General features: G+C 41.7%; 1 protein-coding gene and 1 pseudogene across 1 annotated transcript in view; both read left to right on the forward strand.

Moving 5' to 3' along the window:
* Positions 1-461: 461 nt before the first annotated feature.
* LOC111546166 lies at positions 462-3595 on the forward strand (annotated as a pseudogene).
* Positions 3596-5525: 1930 nt separating this feature from the next.
* Positions 5526-19857, forward strand: part of LYPD6 (LY6/PLAUR domain containing 6) — a 149617-nt gene continuing 135285 nt past the window's right edge. Inside the window, exon 1 of the mRNA XM_023217519.2 lies at positions 5526-5747. The gene's annotated coding sequence lies outside the window, so the exon portion shown is untranslated. The remainder of the gene's footprint in view (positions 5748-19857) is intronic.

Below are 19857 nucleotides of genomic sequence, written 5' to 3' on the forward strand. Positions count from 1 at the left end.
TGACTCCACTGGACTTCTTGCCCCCATGACCTGGTGTTGGGTCTGATCACCCCACCATTCCTGGCTGCCGAACATGGGGTGACAAAGATCCCACTGAAAGAATGCCAGAGAGTGTGAAAGTGAAGGATACATCATCAAAGGATACCTGAGGAAGTCTAAAAAAAGCTCGGTGGGAAAGCTGAGCACTCAGAAGAGCCAGGGTAACAATGGGACAAAGTGAAAGCAGACATTCTGCTTACTTAAGTTTTTTTTTAAAGCGATTGTTAGGAAGTTGGGGAGTAAAAGTTAGTACTCAGAGTTTGTTATCACTTTTTAGTACAGTAAAGCAGTTTTGCCCATGATTCCTGGATCAGAGGACTATGGAGTTGGATGAATGGGAGAGAATTGAAAGAGACTTTTTTAAAAAGGTGTATAAAGACCAAGCAATGACAGGTACCACGGAGGGTGCTGCTGAGGCAATGATGGCAGAGGGACCCAAGGAAGCCAGAGGCTGCCCTCCGGGGCACGACGAGGGCATAGGGGACCATGAGCTCTTCCTTTCCCTGAGCGGTTCTCCTGCCGCCGCCATCCCATGCCCCTGCAGCGGCCCCTGGGGCCACCACTGCTAACAGGTCAGAGCCACCTGGCAGGCTCAGGAGGAGCCAGGAGGCGACCTCTGGCTCCCGTGCAGGGCTGCAGGAGCAGGCGGGCTGTGAAGCGTCTGAAGCCGTGGTGCCGCAGGAGAGCCAGAGCAGCTGAGCACCTGTGGGTGCTCCCGGCAAGAGGACGAGTGGCTGCAGCAGTCCTGTTGTGGCTACCTCACCTGGCGCAGTGGCCCGGCCACCTTCCCCACCTGCTGCAGCCCCCAACCATCCCCACAAGCTTCCCTTCATGTGGCGCTGCTGTCCCCCAGGCCATGGTGCCGCCATCCCCCTGGCTGGGCTATTGCAACCCCTTCTACTTCCTGAGCCCTGGGCTGTGGGGCCTGACCCCGGGGCAGCTGCTGGCATCAACACCCCTGCTCCAGTCGTGGGCCTGGGACCCCGGGATCCTCATGTGCAGGCATCAGTCTGGGCCACTCCAGTGAGGAAGGTAGGATCTGCAGCCCCTTCATGAAGCCCAAGAGGGGCAGGGTCCATGGCCCCTCAAAACAACTACAATAGTTAACAACAAAGATCACTGATCACAGGTCACCATAATGAATATAATAATAATGAAAAAGTTTGAAATATTGTGAGCATTACTAAAATGTGACACAGAGACACAAAGTGAGCACATGTTGGGAAAATGGCACTGACAGACTTGTTCAATGCAGAGGTACTTCAAACCTTCAATTTGTTAAAAAAAAAAAAAAAAGCAGTATCTTTGAAATGCAATGAAGTGAAGTGAAATAAAACAATATATGTCTATATGTAGGAGTAGGATTATTGGGTTATATGGTTAGGTGTATATTGAATTTTATAAAAGTGGCAAAACTATTTTTAGTGCGATCATACCATTTTGCACCCTCACCAGTGCTGTATGAGAATATCTGTTGTTCTGCAGCCTCATCAACACTTGGTATTGTCAGGTGTTTTTTCTTTTTTGACATTCTAATAAGTGTCTAGAAGTTATCATTGCAGTTTTAATTAGCATTTCACTAAACACTAATGATACTGAGCATCATTTCATGTGCTATTTGTCACCCATATATCTTCTTCGGTAAAGTGTCTGTTCAAATCTTTTGGCCATTTAAAAAGATTTGGTTGGTTTCTTATTGCTGAGTTTTGAGAGTTCTTTGTATGTATTAGCTACAAGCCCTTTGTCAGGTGTATGATTTGCAACTATTTTCTCCCAGTCTATGCTTGTCTTTTAATTCTCATAACCGAGTTGTTTGCAGGGAAAATGTTTTAACTTCTAGAAAGTCCGATTGATTTGCTTTTCGTTATGTATTGTGCTTTGCATTTTCAACCTTCAATGTTTATATATTAAAAGTAAAATTTCTAAAAAAAAGAATTCCTCCTAGCAATAACAGATTATCTACATGTATGTAAATAATAATTACCTATATCTCCTAAATGTGAAATTAAATAAGAAGACATTAGATAATTTGTGCAGAAAAAACAAATTAGAGTTAAGAAAGATGAGACAAGGATCTAATAATTTTTAAAACACGGAACTAATGTCTTTTCGATTTTGGGTAATAGTTGGATGTAAACACACGAAATAAAATGCCTCATGGGGTTTCAAATACCAATTCATTTATTTACCCATTCATTTTAGAACATTTACTGACACCCACTATAAACCAGGCACTGTGTTCTACATGGGGGTATATAGATTCATATGATGGGACCAAGAACTTGCAATAAATAGATATATGGGTAACACAATGTGGTAAGAAGTGTGATTAACACATGTTCCAAATGAACCAGGTTTCTTTTTGTACATGTAGTAGTGTCTTCGTGCCTATCTCAGTTTGAAATTGTTCATGTGACTATTTGATCTAAAGTCTTTCTCTGCTACTTGGGTGATGGGTACACTACAATCTGACTTCGCCATCATAGAATTCACCCATGTAACCAAAAACCACTTGTACTTCCAGAGCTATTTAAATAAAAATATACATTAATTTAAAAAATCAGAAAGGACTGCTTTTAAAATAATCAATAAACAAGGCTGGGCATGGTGGCTCATGTCTGTAATCCAAGCACTTTGGGAGGCCAGGAAGGGCGGATCACCTGAGGTCAGGAGTACAAGACCAGCCTGGCCAAAATGGTGAAACCCCATCTCTACTAAAAATACAAAAATTAGCTGGGCACCAACAACTCAGGAGGCTGAGACATGAGAATCGCTGGAACCTGGGAGGCAGAGGTTGCAGTGAGCCAAGATTATGCCACTGCACTCCAGCCTGGGCGACAGAGCGAGACTTTGTCTCAAAAGCAAAAACATAAACAAAACAACAACAACAAAATAATCAATAAACACATCTGTAGTGAGAGCTGGGCAGGTTGGGAAGGTGCAGGGTGAGACCAACTGTGGTAAATGTGAGCTGGCAGACTCAGCAGCAGTGAAACAGAGGATGGCACTCTGCTGTGTTGGGCAGCGGTGAGGAGAGGGCTTAAAATAAATAAATAAAAAAAATTAAGTGCATCTCTCTCTTCGTGCACTCCAGGAGTATAAAGAAGGCGTTGCTTAATTCTGCCCCTGGCATTTTCGAAGACTTGATTTTTAAAAAGGTGGGATTTGAAGTGAATCTTGAAGTAAAGATAGGAACTCGCTGTTGAGGCAGGAGATAGTTGAGAAGGAAGAGAAGGACAGCATTCTAGCTAGCACTGTGAAATCTTAGACACGGGTGTGTGAAGGTCCATGGACAGTTGTATGTGGAGTAGAACCATCCTTCCTGCGTAAGTGTGAGGACAGAAGACGAGACCAATGTGGAAGGCTGGGAACAGACTGGGAAGGAAACGCCTTGCCAACCAGGCTCTATTTGAACTTCCTAAAAGTGGGGTTGGGGGACTGAAGAATTTTAAGCTTGAAAGTGACATGATTATAATAGTGATTCTCGAATAGAGGGGGCAGCGTGTGGCCGACTGGAGAGCAGAGCAGTGAAAGCCTGTTGCTGAAGCGCTGGTAAGGCATAATGAGGTCTGGCAATGAAATAGAGATGCTGGGAGGGATGGATCTGGAAGTCATCCTAGGAGACAGAAACACAGGACTGGGCGATTGATAAGATGTGAAGGGAACAGCAGAAGGAAGATTTAACATTTTCGCTCTTCTGATGCCTGAGGAGTGTTGCATGTTGGTGGTAGTCAACATATTTTTTAAAATTTTTTTATTAATATTAATGTTCTTCAGAAGATACCATAAAGTAGAAAGAACAAGAAAACCATCCATTATCCCAACACGCAGAGATAACCACTGCAGACATTTCATATGCATATATTTCTAGCCTTCTTTGAAAATATATTTCTGAAAAGATATCCTAAGGGTTCCATCTCTACCAGGAGCTCGGCTCTCATAAATTGCATTAATACGTTGAGCTTCACTTTGAGCCCAAATATGAGTATTTTCACTAACCTATACAGCGATTTTTTTTTTTTTTTAAATAAAGTGAATAAGTACATGGACTGGAACTGCCAACTGGAAACTAAATGAGTGTCAGCAGTGACACCTGGGACATGCCCTCATTAGTAGATGCTAACCCGCACAGGTAACCTGCCTAGACACGGAGGGACATTTCCAATTTCAGGTTGATTAATTCACATTCAATTTATTCACCCCGCTGAGCCCTGCAGGAAGACAGCGCGGCAGCGATCTCCACCTTGAGGTGGCGCTATTTTTTGCCTACTTGAACCCAGAGCTTGGGCAAGCCTGTGCACATACACTAAGAGAGAAACTTTCTGAGGTGTACCAGCTGTCGATCAAAAACAGGTTATCCTAGGCCCTTCCAAACAGAGGGACCGGGGAAGGAAGTTTAAAAAAATAATAAGAATGTTTTTATGTCGAGATGGATAGATTATTTGGATGATCGGAGGCAGGGTGGTTCAGGAGAGGCCTGAGAAAATGCTCCAGGGGTAGAAAATCCAAGGAGAAGGTGAAGGGGTCTCAAGGATGGACAAATAGCCACAGGGCGGGCCGCCCTCACGAAGGTAGACTTGCAAGCCAAGTTCAGGGCGGCAGTGGGGAGGCTGGTTCCGAACTCCCCGGCATACCCGCGGAGTCCTTCCTCCAGATCTTCCCGGGGACCTTCCCTGGTCACCCCGGCTCCCCGCTGGGCCCCCGCGCTGCTCTGAGAGTAGGACTATGACCCACATCCACTCTAAGACTCTAGATCGAAACATCCAGGGGGGTCAGACAGGATTTACAACAAGGAAGAGAAAAACCAATACGTCCCAAGAGGGCTGCAGGGGCTTTACCTGGAGAAAGGCTTGGGCAGAGGGTGGCAGTATTATGCCCTGGACTTTTTTTCACCAAAACCCATAACCGGATTCCCACTTCCAAAGACCTGCCTTCCTGGCTCTTTCCACCGTCTCCCTCCTCCGCCCAGCAGCCTGGGTGTTTTACTGCAAACGTCAAGTGGTCTCTGCCTGCCCTGGGTTAGGAGCTTCAATTGCTCTTGAGCTCTGCGGTCCGACGGATTTCGCGGGGCCCAGGGGATGGCGGGGGTCATTTCACACTGCGGAGCCTCCTGCCACGCACGCAACCGCCTGGCTGGCGGCCAGGGAGAGGCGCAGGGGGTCGCGCACAGGAAGGAATCGGTGCACCCTCAGCAAACACTGCTCGCTTCCAACGCTCACTGGGAACAGGCTTCCCAGGCAGGTCCCAAATCTCTCCAGTTCCGCTCACCCTGCGGGCGGGAGCGCGGCGCCCCGGTGCCCCACCTGCGCGGGGCGGTCGGCTCCCGCGGGCCAGAGTTTGCAGACTTGGCGCTCAGGCCGACTCTCCTGGAGTTGGGTCGCGCGCGCCGGACCAATGAGCGCGCCCCGCGGAGGGCTCCGCTCCCCCCGCACGCGCTGATTGGTCCCGCGGCCCTCGAGGCCGGGCCGGCCGCGGCTGCGGGCGGCGGCCAGTGCCCGGCGCGAGTGGGAGTGGCGCGCGCGCCCCCAGCCGCCCCCCGCGTCTCCCCGCCGCGCTCCTTCTCTCCCTCCTACTCGCTCCCTCCCTGAGCTCCCGGGCTCCGGCAGCGCGCTGGCGGGGCTCCGCATTGCACACTCTGGGGGCGCCGCAGTGTTCGTGGGATGGGGCAGCGGGCTGCAGCTGGCGGCCGGAATCCGCGCGCAGCCCGGGTGAGTAGAGGCGGGCTTCCCGGGAGAGCACAAAAGAACAGGGGGTTGGTGCCAGCGGCCCCGGCTTAGGCAGGGCCTGGCCAAGCCAGGGAGTGCGCTGAGTCGCTGGAACTACCCAGTGTTAGGGCAGCCCCCTGGGGCTAGAGGAACTGGGGTCCTGGCCTCTGGCGTTTTGCTCCGAGTGGGCAGAGAGCCCAGCGCGCAGCCTTAGCGGATCCAGAGGGGCGTGTGTACTCGTGTGTGTTGGACTGGCGCGCGGAGGGTGGAATGGAAAGGTCAGGAGCTGCCAAGTTCAAGGCTGGAGGAACCTTTCCCAGGAGTAGTAATTCAGCATCTTCCCACGGCCCAGAATGCGACCACCAGGAACTCCAGCTGGAGGGAGTTCCAGGGCGGCGGATTGGCAGCACCCCACATGTTGCTGCGAGGCGGGGGGCGGTGGCGGTGGCCCTGCTGCGCTCACCTGGAGCTTCTGAGGGAGGTGCAGTGTGCTGGGGGTACCTCCCCGCAGCTGCAAGACCACGCTAGGCCTTTCAGCCATTCACCCCGACGACCCGGGGAGGGGGCCATCCACCCACAGAGTTGGGATTTGGCCTGGGCTTGACTTGGCGACCTGTCTTTTCTCTCTGGTAACAGCAGTTCGGTTGATTCACATTTGGCTAAGCGTTCAGTTACAACCTAAAGCTCGCTGTCTGACGGTGTGACTCACTCTGACCCCCACCATATCCTCACCATCTCTGCAGCTGCCCTCCTCCAGTCCCCTCTCCGGCCCGGGTATCTGCCCTGCTCCTCACTGCGAGGCTCACAACTTGGTGTTTGAGCATGATTGCCTTCGGTGTGGTCCTTGGCATTTTCAAGTGTCACAATCACATCCCGTTTCCTAGAGGACTCCAAAGACTTTTTATAATGGGATGGGGGGAGAGAATTGGGTGGGGGTTGGGGGGATGGAAGAGGGTCTTTGGTAATGACTTGTTGGAAGAACAGCATTGACCTCCCAGAGCATATGACAAAAAGAATGTTAAGCTTCTTTCTCCGGTAACCTACCCAAGGTGTGACCTCCAAAATTCAATTTTCTTTGTGGGAGGCAAGGGAGTTTAGATTCTCCAGGGGGAAGCTTATTTCTTGTTAAATTGACTTGCGGTGACATACACTCTGTTCTGCTCTGCTCTGGCCAGCCATTGCAGATGCCATGATATTATTAGAGCAATTCCCTTAAAGCCATTACATTTTCTTTCGAGTGAGAGGAACTTGAGCTAGCTGTTTAAAATTTGGGATCTGCACCTTATTTCTCTAGAAGACATTAATAGTTACTGTATATGACCTCACGTGTACCAAGTTTGCAAAAGATATTTGTGCAATCGCCCATGAAATGGCTTAATGCACATTTATGTTAAACCCATTTAAATGTAAAACATCTATCTGTTTTCAATTTTAGTTTCCACCTCGACCAAGGGCACCAGACTGAAACACGACTTAAAAGAGGCTTAAATAGATGTTTATAGAACTCTGGTCCTGAGAGTACACAGTAAGCTTGCTGAGCTTGTAGGCACACAAAGCTTGTTAAAAATTGTAAATTGGTTCCTTGGGTTAAAAATAATGGAAATGCTTCCAGACCAAATAAGACAGACAGTTGATGAAGCTACACTCTGAAACTGTTGACAGTCTTTGTAAGGTGAATGTTTATAGTACATAATGAATAAATGGGGCTGATTTTAGGCAAATAATATCAAGTAAAAAACTATACCATGTATTGTATCATACTGGATAGTTTATATGGCACATTGAAATCTGCTATTAAAGTGTCTGAGGAAATCATATCTTTATCATCCCCATTTCACAGATGAAGCAACTGAGGCTTTCAAAGATTGACTTTTCCAAAATCAATAGAAGAGTTTAAAGTCAAGTGTTTTTCAAATTCTTTCCTCCCTCACTCCTCCCCTTCCTTCCTTTCTTTTTGGTGTTTACCTACTTCTGATTTCTGCACCTTTGTAGCGTTTAACCTGTAGCTTGAGGGACCATTATGAGTCATCCCCAAAAGGCTTTGCTGTCTGCTAAATATCACTTAGCTCCCACTAACGTGAGGGCTGATAAAGATTTAAGGTGAAAACTAAGAATGATTTTAGAGAGCTACCCTTTTCAAAGAGATACATTATTTTTGCTAATGAGTTGTTAAAGGTACATACAATCAAAACCTTAAAGGACGATGTCCTAATGGTAATGTTTCAGAAAAACCAAGTAACAGTAGGAGTGATGTGTGAGAAATAGGTAAGTCTCCTATTTTATAAACACACTGTTCGTAAGCTCTGTAGACAATTAACAATAGAAACAATAAATGAGTATCTCATTAGTGCTATTATTTTTAAAGAAAATTGACAAAATTGATGACTTAAATAAAATCAGAACTGCTCTGGAAACACAAAAAGCACCCACTTATCGAAAGTCCTGAAATCCTCATTGACTTGTTTACAAATGTAGCAGAAGACATTGGTTAAAGAGAAATCGTATTTTTACTTGCAAAGCTAGTATTAAGAAGCATAAAGATATCTATCTGTTTATTTTTTAAGGGCTCATCATTTGCAAATCTTTTCTTGGAATATGATTGCTTACAAGTATTTACTTGTGTCATTGCATAATATCTATTAATGGGATTAATTTCATTTGCAATAATGTGGTGAAGTGTTGAGCTTACTAATAGTAAGTCTTGATTAAGTATGCGGGCTTTGGATTCAATTCTTGTCTTAACATATACTAACTGTGGAACTTCAAAAGATGATTGAACTTCTCTGTGCTTTGATTTTCTTATGTGTAACGCATGAATAATGCACCTACCTCATGCAGTTTTTAAAATTTATTCATGCAGCAAATATTTAGTGATTGCCTATTATGTACCAGCTCTGCTCTAGATGCTAGGGATACATGTGCAAACTCCTTGCCAGTGAAGTTTACCATCTGGTGCCTGACATCTAATGACACAATGCATTTAAAATGCTTGGGATGGGACCTGACACCTACCAAATGCCCCATTATTGTTAGCTGTTGGTATCATACATTCTTTCAGGAAATGTTCAGAGTGCCTACCAGATGTAACACAGATTGCAGCATGTAATGATGAATGATATGTATTTCAATTCAATTAAGTCTTCTAATGGAAGAGGGGACTCCAAAGAAAGACATCAAGAGTATAATCAGTCTCTAAAAAGGAATTCAATGCTGATATGTTAGGGAAGAAATGAAAAGAAATAATTTACCCGTAAGAAAGTGGAGAGCATATGAATTACCTTATAGGAACCCAAAAGTGATAAGAAAAACAAGTCTTGTACCCAAGCTTTGTAAAACACTAAACACATAGGGAAAACATGCAGGGAAAGTAAAGAAAAGAAAAAGAAAGCTTACTTGGATACATATAATGAAAAAGGAAAACTCGAAGGGTCAGTTTATTAAATTGACCTTATGAAGGGCAACAGATCCCAGGCATACTAGAAATGGGGTAACCAAAAGTGAATTTGTTAAAAAAAAAATCCTTGCAATGGATTTCCAAAACAATAATGAAGGTCCCTTAAATACTGTGAAATAAGGATTGTGGAACTGCTCGTCTTTCATCATACCAAAGATGTACTGGGAGATAAAAAGAGATAAAACAGAGTGTAAATGAATTCTTTGCTTCTGATTTTGCTGAGTAATATTCCTACACCCAGGCTTTCTCAAGCAATACATACATTGGAGGTAATAGATCAAGAAGTGGCAAGTGCTGAGGATATTCCAGACCTAATCAGCAGACTAGTTAGAGATAAATCGTCAAGACTAGATGGCCTTCACCTAGGTATATTGAAGAAGCCTGGTGTGTATGTGACGGCAATCTGGGGTATTGCTGGGGCATTGGCTGTTGTCTTTAGGGGATCCAGTCAGGGGAAGGGTTTCCAGAAGGACTGGGGTCCAAGAAACCAGGCCCATGTCCCTGTGGATGATTGGGAGATGGATATTCAAAGTAAACACAGATTACAGCAAGTCACAATTTTTTTTTTTTCCTGAAGAAAAGAGGGATTGACCTATTAGAGTTAAAGAAGGAAAATGCAGTCATGCACCTCATAACAATGTCTGGCTCAAGAATGCACTGCTTATGTAATGGTGGTCCCATACGAGTATAATGGAGCTGAAAAATTCCTATCACCTAGTGACATCTTAGCCATGGTGATGTCGTGGCACAACACATTACTCACCTGTGGTAATGCTTGTGTAAACACACTTACTGTGTTACCAGTGTTATAAGAGTATAGCACATACAATTATGTACAGTACGTAATCCTTGAGAATGATATTAAACACCTATGTTACTGGATTATGTATTTACTGTTAATGTGATTTATCATTATCTTAGAGAGTACTCCTACTTATATTAAAAAAAAAAAAAGTTAACTGTAAACAGCCTCAGGCAGGTCCTTCAGGAGGTATTCCAGAAGAAAGCATTGTTATCATAGGAGATGTCAGCTCCATGCATGTTATTGCCCCTGAAGATCTTCCAGTGGGACAAGATGTGGTGGTGGAAGACAGTGATATTGATGATCCTGACCCTGTGTAGGCCCAGGCTAATGTGTGTGTTTATGTCTTAGTTTTTAACAAAAAAGTTTAAAACATGTTTTTATTTAATAGAAAAAAAGCTTACAGAATAAGGATTTGAAGAAAATACATCTGTACCATGTGTTTGTGTTTTAAGCTAAGTGTTATTACAAAGGAATCAAAAAGTTAAAACATAAAAGTTTGTAAGATAAAAAAGTTACAGTAAACAAAGGTTAATTTATCATTGAAGAAAGAAAAAATGTTAAAATGAATTTAGGGTAGCCTAAGTGTAGTATTTATAAAATCTTTAGTAGTCTACAGTAATGTCCTCAGCCTTCACATTCACTTCCCATTCACTCACTTGCCACTCACTCACTCACCCAGGTCAACTTATGCAAGCTCCTCCATTCATGGTAAGTGCCCTATATAGGTGTATCTTTTTTCTTTTATACCGTATTTTTATGGTACCTTTTCTTTGTTTAGATACACACATGCTTACTATTGTGTTACAGTTGCCTGTAGTATTTAATACAGTAACATACTGCACAGGTTTGTAACCTAGGAACAAAAGGCTATACCATATAACCTAGGTGCGTAGTAGGCTTCAGGCTTGTGTAAATATACTCTGTGATGTTCACACAGTGACAAAATCACTTAATGATGGCTTTCTCAGAACATATCCCCATTGTTCAGTGATACATGACTATATGTTTGTTGCTAAGTGTTGCAGGAAATATATTTTAATGTTTCAGAGAGCCTAACCGGGTTTCCGATTCCAGTTCCCTTCTCATTCATGACCTTTTCTTATGAATGGGAAATTGGCTAAGGAAACAAGAAACAAAAAATGGAGATCAATAGGTATGTCTCTGAGTGGACAAATAGCCTCTTCCAAGAAGTGGTTTGGGGATGGTCTAATTTAACACTTTTATGAATGCTTACGGGTGATATGCAGTTCTTATGGTAAGAAAAAACCAAGCTGCTAAAGTTGAACTATAGAAATAACTTAAAAGACAATCTAAATAGGAAGAAAAATAATAGAAGATTAAAGTCAAAATGGAAGATTGAAGATAAGTGTACTTGGAAAAAGCAATCCCAAGAACATTTATAGGAGATAGTTTTAAATTCTGTTCCCATCAGCAGACAACATAGCTGGCTAATAGTGTCTCAGCTCTCTAAAAACATGTGTCCACCAAGTTAAAGTCAATGTTAGAAAAAGAGTAGGATATAAAACTCTGTATTAATGTGGTGCTATTTTAAAAATATATATGGTTGAATAAGTTTATATAAATAAATCCTCTGTGTGGAAGGAAATACATCAAAATATTAACGTGACTATCTCTAAGTATTATGGGATTAGAAGTGATTTTTATTATCTTCTTTTACCTGTTTTCTCCAAATTTTCTACATTAAACACATATTATAAGACAAAACATTATGAAAATAAGATTTAGTGTTATAATCTCAGGATTCGTGTAGTCTTAATAGAAAGAAAGGCTCATTTGATTATCATTTCTTTGTCTTCTGAAAATCTGTGGTTGAAAATGTTGCCTTTTTCTCCCCTCTGAATTCCCCATGTGAAAAGGGCAAAGGGCAGCATGTTGAAATAACTTTTTTTTTTTTTTTTTGTATTTAGTGTTAGGAAAAAATGTGGTTGAAGATGAACACCTGTGCAACTAGGAAATGTAAAAAGATTTTGTTTTTGCCGTAGCTCTTAGGATTCGAAGAACCAAGTTATAGAAGCATTGCTGATTTCTGTCTAGACTGTAAGTGCTATGAGGACAGGCACTGAATCTGTTTCTTTCCTTTGTGTGTAGTGCTTGCCTTGGTGTCTAGCACAGAAGACTCTCCCAGTAAATATGTTTGAATGTTTTGAATTGAATGAAAGGATTGAAAACTCTGATAGGCATGTAGAAATTTGAAATAAGAAGAGTTTCTTGGGTCCATTGTATCCTCTGAGGTCATATGATTCACTCACTCTTAGTTTAATTGTTTCTCTGTAAGTTATCCTGGCAGTCTTTGTATCATATGACCCCTGGGCCATGAAAGTGGTTTGTGCTGGTCATCTGGGATCCTCTGGCTTATTCTCAAGTTTTGATCCAGCCCCTGCCACTTGCATCCATCTCTCATTTCAGTTTGTTTTGTGCTTTGAGGCTGGTGTTTTGTTTCTTTCCTTGGCTCTGGATTTTCTCTCTCTTTCAGGCTTTGGCTTGGGTTCATTAGCTTTTTCTCCCACTGTGGACACCAGTGTATATAATCCCAGTTAGCTCAGGCCCCCTTTTAAAAAAACTTTAATTTTAGGTTCAGGGGTACATACACAGGTTTGTTATATAGGCAAATTGCATGTCACAGGGATTTGGTGTACAGATTATTTCCTCACCCAGGAAAGAAGCATAGTACTCAATAGGTAATTTTTCATTCTTCACTCTCCTCCCACCCTTTACCCTCAAGTAGACCCCAGTGTTTGTTGTTCTCTTCTTTGTGTCCATGTGTTCTCAATGTTTAGCTCCCACTTATAAGAGCATGTGGTAATAGGTTTTCTGTTCTGGGATTAGTTCACTTAGGATAATGGCCTCCAGCTTCATCCATGTGGCTGCAAAGTACGTGATCTCATTCTTTTTTATGGCTGCATAGTATTCCGTGGTGTTTATGTACCACGTTTTTAAAATCCAGTTTACTGTTGATGAGCATTTAGGCTGGTTCCATGTATTTGCTATTATGGGTAGTGTTGCAGTGAACATACACATTCTTGTGTTTTAATGTGGAACAATTTGTATTCATTTGGGTATATATCCAATAATGGGATTGCTGGGTCAAGTGGTAATTCTGTTTTAAGTTCTTTGAGAAATCGCCAAACTGCTTTCCACAATGGCTGATCCAATTTACAATCCCACCAGCAATGTATATGAGAGTTCCCTTTTCTCTGCAGCCATGTCAGCATCTTTTATTTTTTGACTGACCCTTCTTGATAAGCTAGAATCTTTTACAGAGTGGTTTATACCACAAACTATTAAATATTAACAATTGAATGTTACTGTGGTCTGAATATTGGCATACCTCCAAAATTATGTGTTGGAACATAATCCCCAATGTAATAGTGTCAAGAGGTGGGGCCTTTTGGACCGAGCCCTCGTGAGTGGGATTAGTGCCTTTATAAAAGAGGTTGAAAGGAGCCCCCTTGTCTCTTCTGCCATGTGAGGACACAGCAACGAGGTGCCATCCATGAGGCAGAGAATAAGCCCTCACCAGACACCAGATCTGCTGGTGTTGTCATCTTGGACTTCTCAGCCTTCAGAACTGTGAGCAATAATATTCTGTTATTTATAAATTACCCAGGCTAAGGTGTTTTATTATAGCAGCCTGATGGACTAAGACAAATATTAACACCTGATCCCCAGAAGGGATCTAGGAGTCATTGTAGATTGTTCTCCAATATTAGCTTAATAAGGCACTGTGGTCAAATTATTCAGTAATATCCCTGGTATTGTCAGAAGGAATCTTGGCAGAAGAACAGAAAATTTTATGTTGTTCTTACATAAAATCTGATATATATGTTACAACATGCAACCCTTATTGTCATTTTCAAGAAAGACAGATAGGGAGGAATTGTATAAGAGCAATAACATAGTCAAGCCAGTGCCCAGGATTTTGAGTGAGGACTTAGGGGAAGTAGCTGTTTTCTGATGACAGAATGTAAAGAGAACTCTGGCTTGGAAGATAAAGGCTCAAGGGATAGGACCTTGTGTGTACATTATGAAGGCCACTGCCTACTAGAGAGTCTTCTTTAACTAATCTGACTCCAGGACTAACATAGACCAACCCAAAGGCTACGTATAACCAGAAGGCCCTAGGGCAGGAACTCCCGCTTGCCATCAGGTGCTTCTCTTTGAGGGAGTTCTTGAAATGGTCCACAACTCAGGTGTGAAGAGGTGAGATCCATATTGGACAGGTGCTGGAGCCATCCTGACTTAGAAGCCTCATCCCCCTAGCAGCTGATACCTCTTGTAACTCCATAGACAAAGCTTCCAGAGTCTCATAGGGGATGTGCCCAGTTTACAGAATCATGGCCCTCAGGGAGGCGCCAAGCATGATGTCCTGTCAGGTAATTTTAGTTTTCACCCAGCCTACCAATTACAGTCATAGCTGTAACTTGTTACTATGACGTTTTTACCCTTACCAGGTTGCTACAATAAAACAGACAGATACCCAGAGTCAAATTCTCATGCACAGTTACAAGTAGAGTGAATTTGCATTATTTTTTACAAACATTAAAAACTAGAACTAGAATACATCTGTTGATATCTGAAAACAAGGGATTTTAGACAGAAGGCAATAAGGTCAGACTATGTAATACCCCTGCCTCTTGTCCTGCATTCCCACCTGCTCATACTTATTCTCTGGACAAGAGGATGCAAAGCAACATTAAAAATAGGTTCAAAAGTGTTTAGGTGTATGCATGAGTAATTACCACATAATAGATTGTTAGGCAAAATGAAAGTATTGAGTGTAAAATCCTCATCTTTTGCTAGAATTTTTATTGAATTCTTCTAATTCAAATTCCCGATCACCTAACCGAATGAATTCACAGCAACTTTTGCAGCAGTTGTGATTTGTTCTCAGCCATAGATGTAGGAATTCATAAACCCAGGATTGTCCTACTATTTCTGCCTGTTTTTTTTTTGGAAATCATTGTTGTTACTGGAACTATCAAAAAAGTACATTTAAGCATTCCACATGATTAAATAACAATGCAGTCAGTGTGTTTTAGTAGTAGGATTTTGGGTAAACATTTTCAAAAAATATTTAATATTTTTATGATCTAAAAAAGCAGGAGAAATAAAGGTGGTTTTAAGCACAATTTTTAGTACCTTATAGTGTAACATATTAGCCCAAATGTACACATTACTTAAATTTCTATCAAGATATCTAGAAATACTAGTTATTTTATGCTGTTATAGAACTTTAGATAATATATACATTTATTTGCGCTTATAATAACAGCATTTATTACCCTCTACTTGTACTTGCATGGTTTTTCATCCACAGGACTCTGCCTGCTTGTGAGAGATTATGTTAATTTTTCATTGGCAGAGAGGCAATGTAGAGAGAAGGTTGGAGGTCTGGGCTCTCCTGTGGTGTAATTCTGCCTCCACCAGTTGCTACCTGTGTGACCTTGGGCAAGTTATTTAGTTTCCTCCAGTTTTACCGACTACACCATTAACTAGCTGGCTGACCTTTAGCCAGTAGGTTACCCACAGTGTGGGCATCATTTGCTTCAACTACAAAAATCAAAAGGCTGCATTAACTTCCCAGATGAGTGGGAACCAACGTGTATTTTTTGACATTTAAAACTACCCATTAATGCTGATCTAATAAAATTGCTTTGGTTAACTGAAAGTGTAGCCTAATATTGGTATATAGCCTAAAATAATTAAACATTCAAGAATTCTTGTCTTCTAAGAGCATGATACCTCTAATAAATAATTTAAAAGATGTAGCACATTCCCCCAGAATATATTTTCTTGCTATATAGATCTTCGCTGTTCTTTGACTCGCCATGTGGAATACTTTAATTTCTTAGAAAATTTTCAATTGTGGAGAAAAAAATTCACTTTCAAGTGTTCTGAAAATATTGCCACTTAAAAATACTGACTTTAATAGAAGTAATATCCTGCGTTTACATAGTGGCTTTTCATGGAAGATCAAAGGAATGGCATTAGAAGTACATGGTTTTTCTTTTATGTATAACTTCATAGGAGAATTTTCTTTTATTGAGTTCTTTTAATTCAGATTCCCGATCGCCTACCCGAGTGAATTCACAAAAAGTTTTGCAGCAGTACTGACTTGTTCTCAGTCAGGTGTGTCCTTGGTCAGGAGTCTCCTTCCATCCATTATTCCACAATTGACAATGCTTTTCATCCTTCAAAGCCTAGTTCAATGCAGCCTTCCCAAAGACACCTTTTCTCCTGATTCCCTCATCAGTGTAAATTTTGCTCTTTTACGTATACCTGTATTTTGTACTGACATGTCCTTTGTTACATTCTATACATTCTCTTCTTTGTTACCTGTATTTGCAGTCTTATTTCTCATGAATGCCAGCATGAACATAATGTTTTGCATAGAGTAAGCCCTCAGTAAATATGCTGAATAGAAGAATACCTTTCATAGAGAAAAGCTGTAACGATCTGGGGGGAGTCACAAAGGATTGCATCTTAGACTCGTTGTGCTACTATAACAAAATACCTGAGACTGGGAAATTCATATCAAACAAAAATTTATTTCTCACATATCTGAGGCTGAGAAGTCCAAGATCAAGGCACCGACTGGTGAGGGCACAGTCTCTCTGCTTGTAAGATGGTACCTTATTGCTGTGTCCTCACATAGGGAAAGGCAGAAGAGCAAGTGAGTTAAGGCCATGTGAAGAAGCCTCTTGTGCAAAGCCCTAATCCCATTCATGAGGGAGGAGCACTCATGTGTAATCACCTCTTGAAAGTCCCACCTGTCTTGTACCTAATGTAAATGATGAGTTACGGGCTGCAGCACACCAACATGGCACGTGTATGCATATGTAACAAACCTGTACATTGTGCACATGTACCCTAGAACTTAAAGAATAATAAAAAAAAAAAAGGGTACTGGGGAGGTATTGGTCAAAGGGTACAAAGTTTCAGTTAGAAGGAATAAGGTTTTGAAATCTATTGCACAGCAAGGTGACTTTATAGTTAATAATAATGTAATGTATGTTTCAAAACTGCTAAGAGAGCAGATTTTAAATGTTCATACCACAAAAGAAAATCAATATCTGAGGTAATGATAAAAAAATAAAGAAAGTCCCATCTCTTAATACTATCACATTGACCACACCTGAATTTTGGAGGGATCACAGTGAAACCATAGCAGATTGGTTTAGATGGAAAGGATGGGTTTTGCATTATATGACAAACTGTCACCTAATTTGGGTCCCTGGATGTCCAGGAAGAACAAATGAATACCACAAGCTATACACATTCTTAGAGACTGTACTCTGCCGCTGTGTCCTTGGAATGAATACCTTTTAGATATTGAGGGTATTCACAAAACAGACTCTAAGCCCTGAGTTGCCCATGACCTAGGACTTTGGAAAGTTAGGTATGATATTTTTACCCTTATTCTGGGGGGGGAGGGGCACCAGATCATTCATGGAAGATCTGCCCCCATGACCCAAATACTAGGCCCCACCTTCAACACTTGGGATCACATTTAACATGAGATTTGGATGGGATACAACACCCAAACCATATCAGTAGGTAATTTCTGGTTTTTAAAAAAATCACAAAAGTTTAAGGAAGAAAATAATCATTCCCCATTTTGTCACACTGATTTAATTATTCATGTATAATTTCTTTATTATTTTAGTGATATTCTTTTTCTGTATATCACATGGTGGCTGCCTAGTTATGGATATAGCATATGTTTTTTTTTTATTATACTTTAAGTTCTAGGGTACATGTGTATAACGTGCAGGTTTGTTACATATGTATATATGTGCCATGTTGGTGTGCTGCACCCATCAACTCATCAGCACCCATCAATTCATCATTTATATCAGGTATAACTCCCCAATGCAATCCCTCCCCCCTCCCCCCTCCCCATGATAGGCCCCATTGTGTGATGTTCCCCTTCCCGAGTCCAAGTGAGCTCATTGTTCAGTTCCCACCTATGAGTGAGAACATGCGGTGTTGGTTTTCTCTTCTTGTGATAGTTTGCTAAGAATGATGGTTTCCAGCTGCATCCATGTCCCTACAAAGGACGCAAACTCATCCTTTTTTATGGCTGCATAGTATTCCATGGTGTATATGTGCCACATTTTCTTAATCCAGTCTGTCACTGATGGACATTTGGGTTGATTCCAAGTCTTTGCTATTGTGAATAGTGCCGCAATAAACATACGTGTGCATGTGTCTTTGTAGTAGCATAATTTATAATCCTTTGGGTATATACCCAGTAGTGGGATGGCTGGGTCATATGGTACATCTAGTTCTAGATCCTTGAGGAATTGCCATACTGTTTTCCATAATGGTTGAACTAGTTTACAATCCCACCAACAGTGTAAAAGTGTTCCTATTTCTCCACATCCTCTCCAACACCTATTGTTTCCTGATTTTTTAATGATTGCCATTCTAACTGGTGTGAGATGGTATCTCATTGTGGTTTTGATTTGCATTTCTCTGATGGCCAGTGATGATGAGCATTTTTTCATGTGTCTGTTGGCTGTATGAATGTCTTCTTTTGAGAAATGTCTGTTCATATCCTTTCCCCACTTTTGGATGGGGTTGTTTGTTTTTTTCTTGTATATTTGTTTGAGTTCTTTGTAGATTCTGGAAATGAGCCCTTTGTCAGATGAGTAGATTGCAAAAATTTTCTCCCATTCTGTAGGTTGCCTGTTCACTCTGATGGTAGTTTCTTTTGCTGTGCAGAAGCTCTTTAGTTTAATGAGATCCCATTTGTCAATTTTGGCTTTTGCTGCCGTTGCTTTTGGTGTTTTAGACATGAAGTCCTTGCCCATGCCTATGTCCTGAATGGTACTACCTAGATTTTCTTCTAGGGTTTTTATGGTATTAGGTCTAACATTTAAGTCTCTAATCCATCTTGAATTAATCTTCGTATAAGGAGTAAGGAAAGGATCCAGTTTCAGCTTTCTACTTATGGCTAGCCAATTTTCCCAGCACCATTTATTAAATAGGGAATCCTTTCCCCATTTCTTGTTTTTCTCAGGTTTGTCAAAGATCAGATGGTTGTAGATGTGTGGCATTATTTCTGAAGGCTCCGTTCTGTTCCATTGGTCTATATCTCTGTTTTGGTACCAGTACCATGCTGTTTTGGTTACTGTAGCCTTGTAGTATAGTTTGAAGTCAGGTAGCATGACGCCTTCGGCTTTGTCCTTTTGACTTAGGATTGTCTTGGCAATGCGGGCTCTTTTTTGGTTCCATATGAACTTTAAAGCAGTTTTTTCCAATTCGGTGAAGAAACTCATTGGTAGCTTGATGGGGATGGCATTGAATCTATAAATTACCTTGGGCAGTATGGCCATTTTCACAATATTGATTCTGCCTATCCATGAGCATGGTATGTTCTTCCATTTGTTTGTGTCCTCTTTGATTTCACTGAGCAGTGGTTTGTAGTTCTCCTTGAAGAGGTCCTTTACATCCCTTGTAAGTTGGATTCCTAGGTATTTTATTCTCTTTGAAGCAATTGTGAATGGAAGTTCATTCCTGATTTGGCTCTCTGCTTGTCTGTTACTGGTGTATAAGAATGCTTGTGATTTTTGCACATTAATTTTGTATCCTGAGACTTTGCTGAAGTTGCTTATCAGCTTAAGAAGATTTTGGGCTGAGACGATGGGGTTTTCTAAATACACAATCATGTCATCTGCAAACAGGGACAATTTGACTTCTTCTTTTCCTAACTGAATACCCTTGATTTCTTTCTCTTGCCTGATTGCCCTAGCCAGAACTTCCAACACTATGTTGAATAGGAGTGGTGAGAGAGGGCATCCCTGTCTTGTGCCAGTTTTCAAAGGGAA

This window comes from Piliocolobus tephrosceles, chromosome 11 (genome assembly GCF_002776525.5).
Source record: "Piliocolobus tephrosceles isolate RC106 chromosome 11, ASM277652v3, whole genome shotgun sequence".
NCBI classification, from domain to species: Eukaryota; Metazoa; Chordata; class Mammalia; order Primates; family Cercopithecidae; genus Piliocolobus; species Piliocolobus tephrosceles.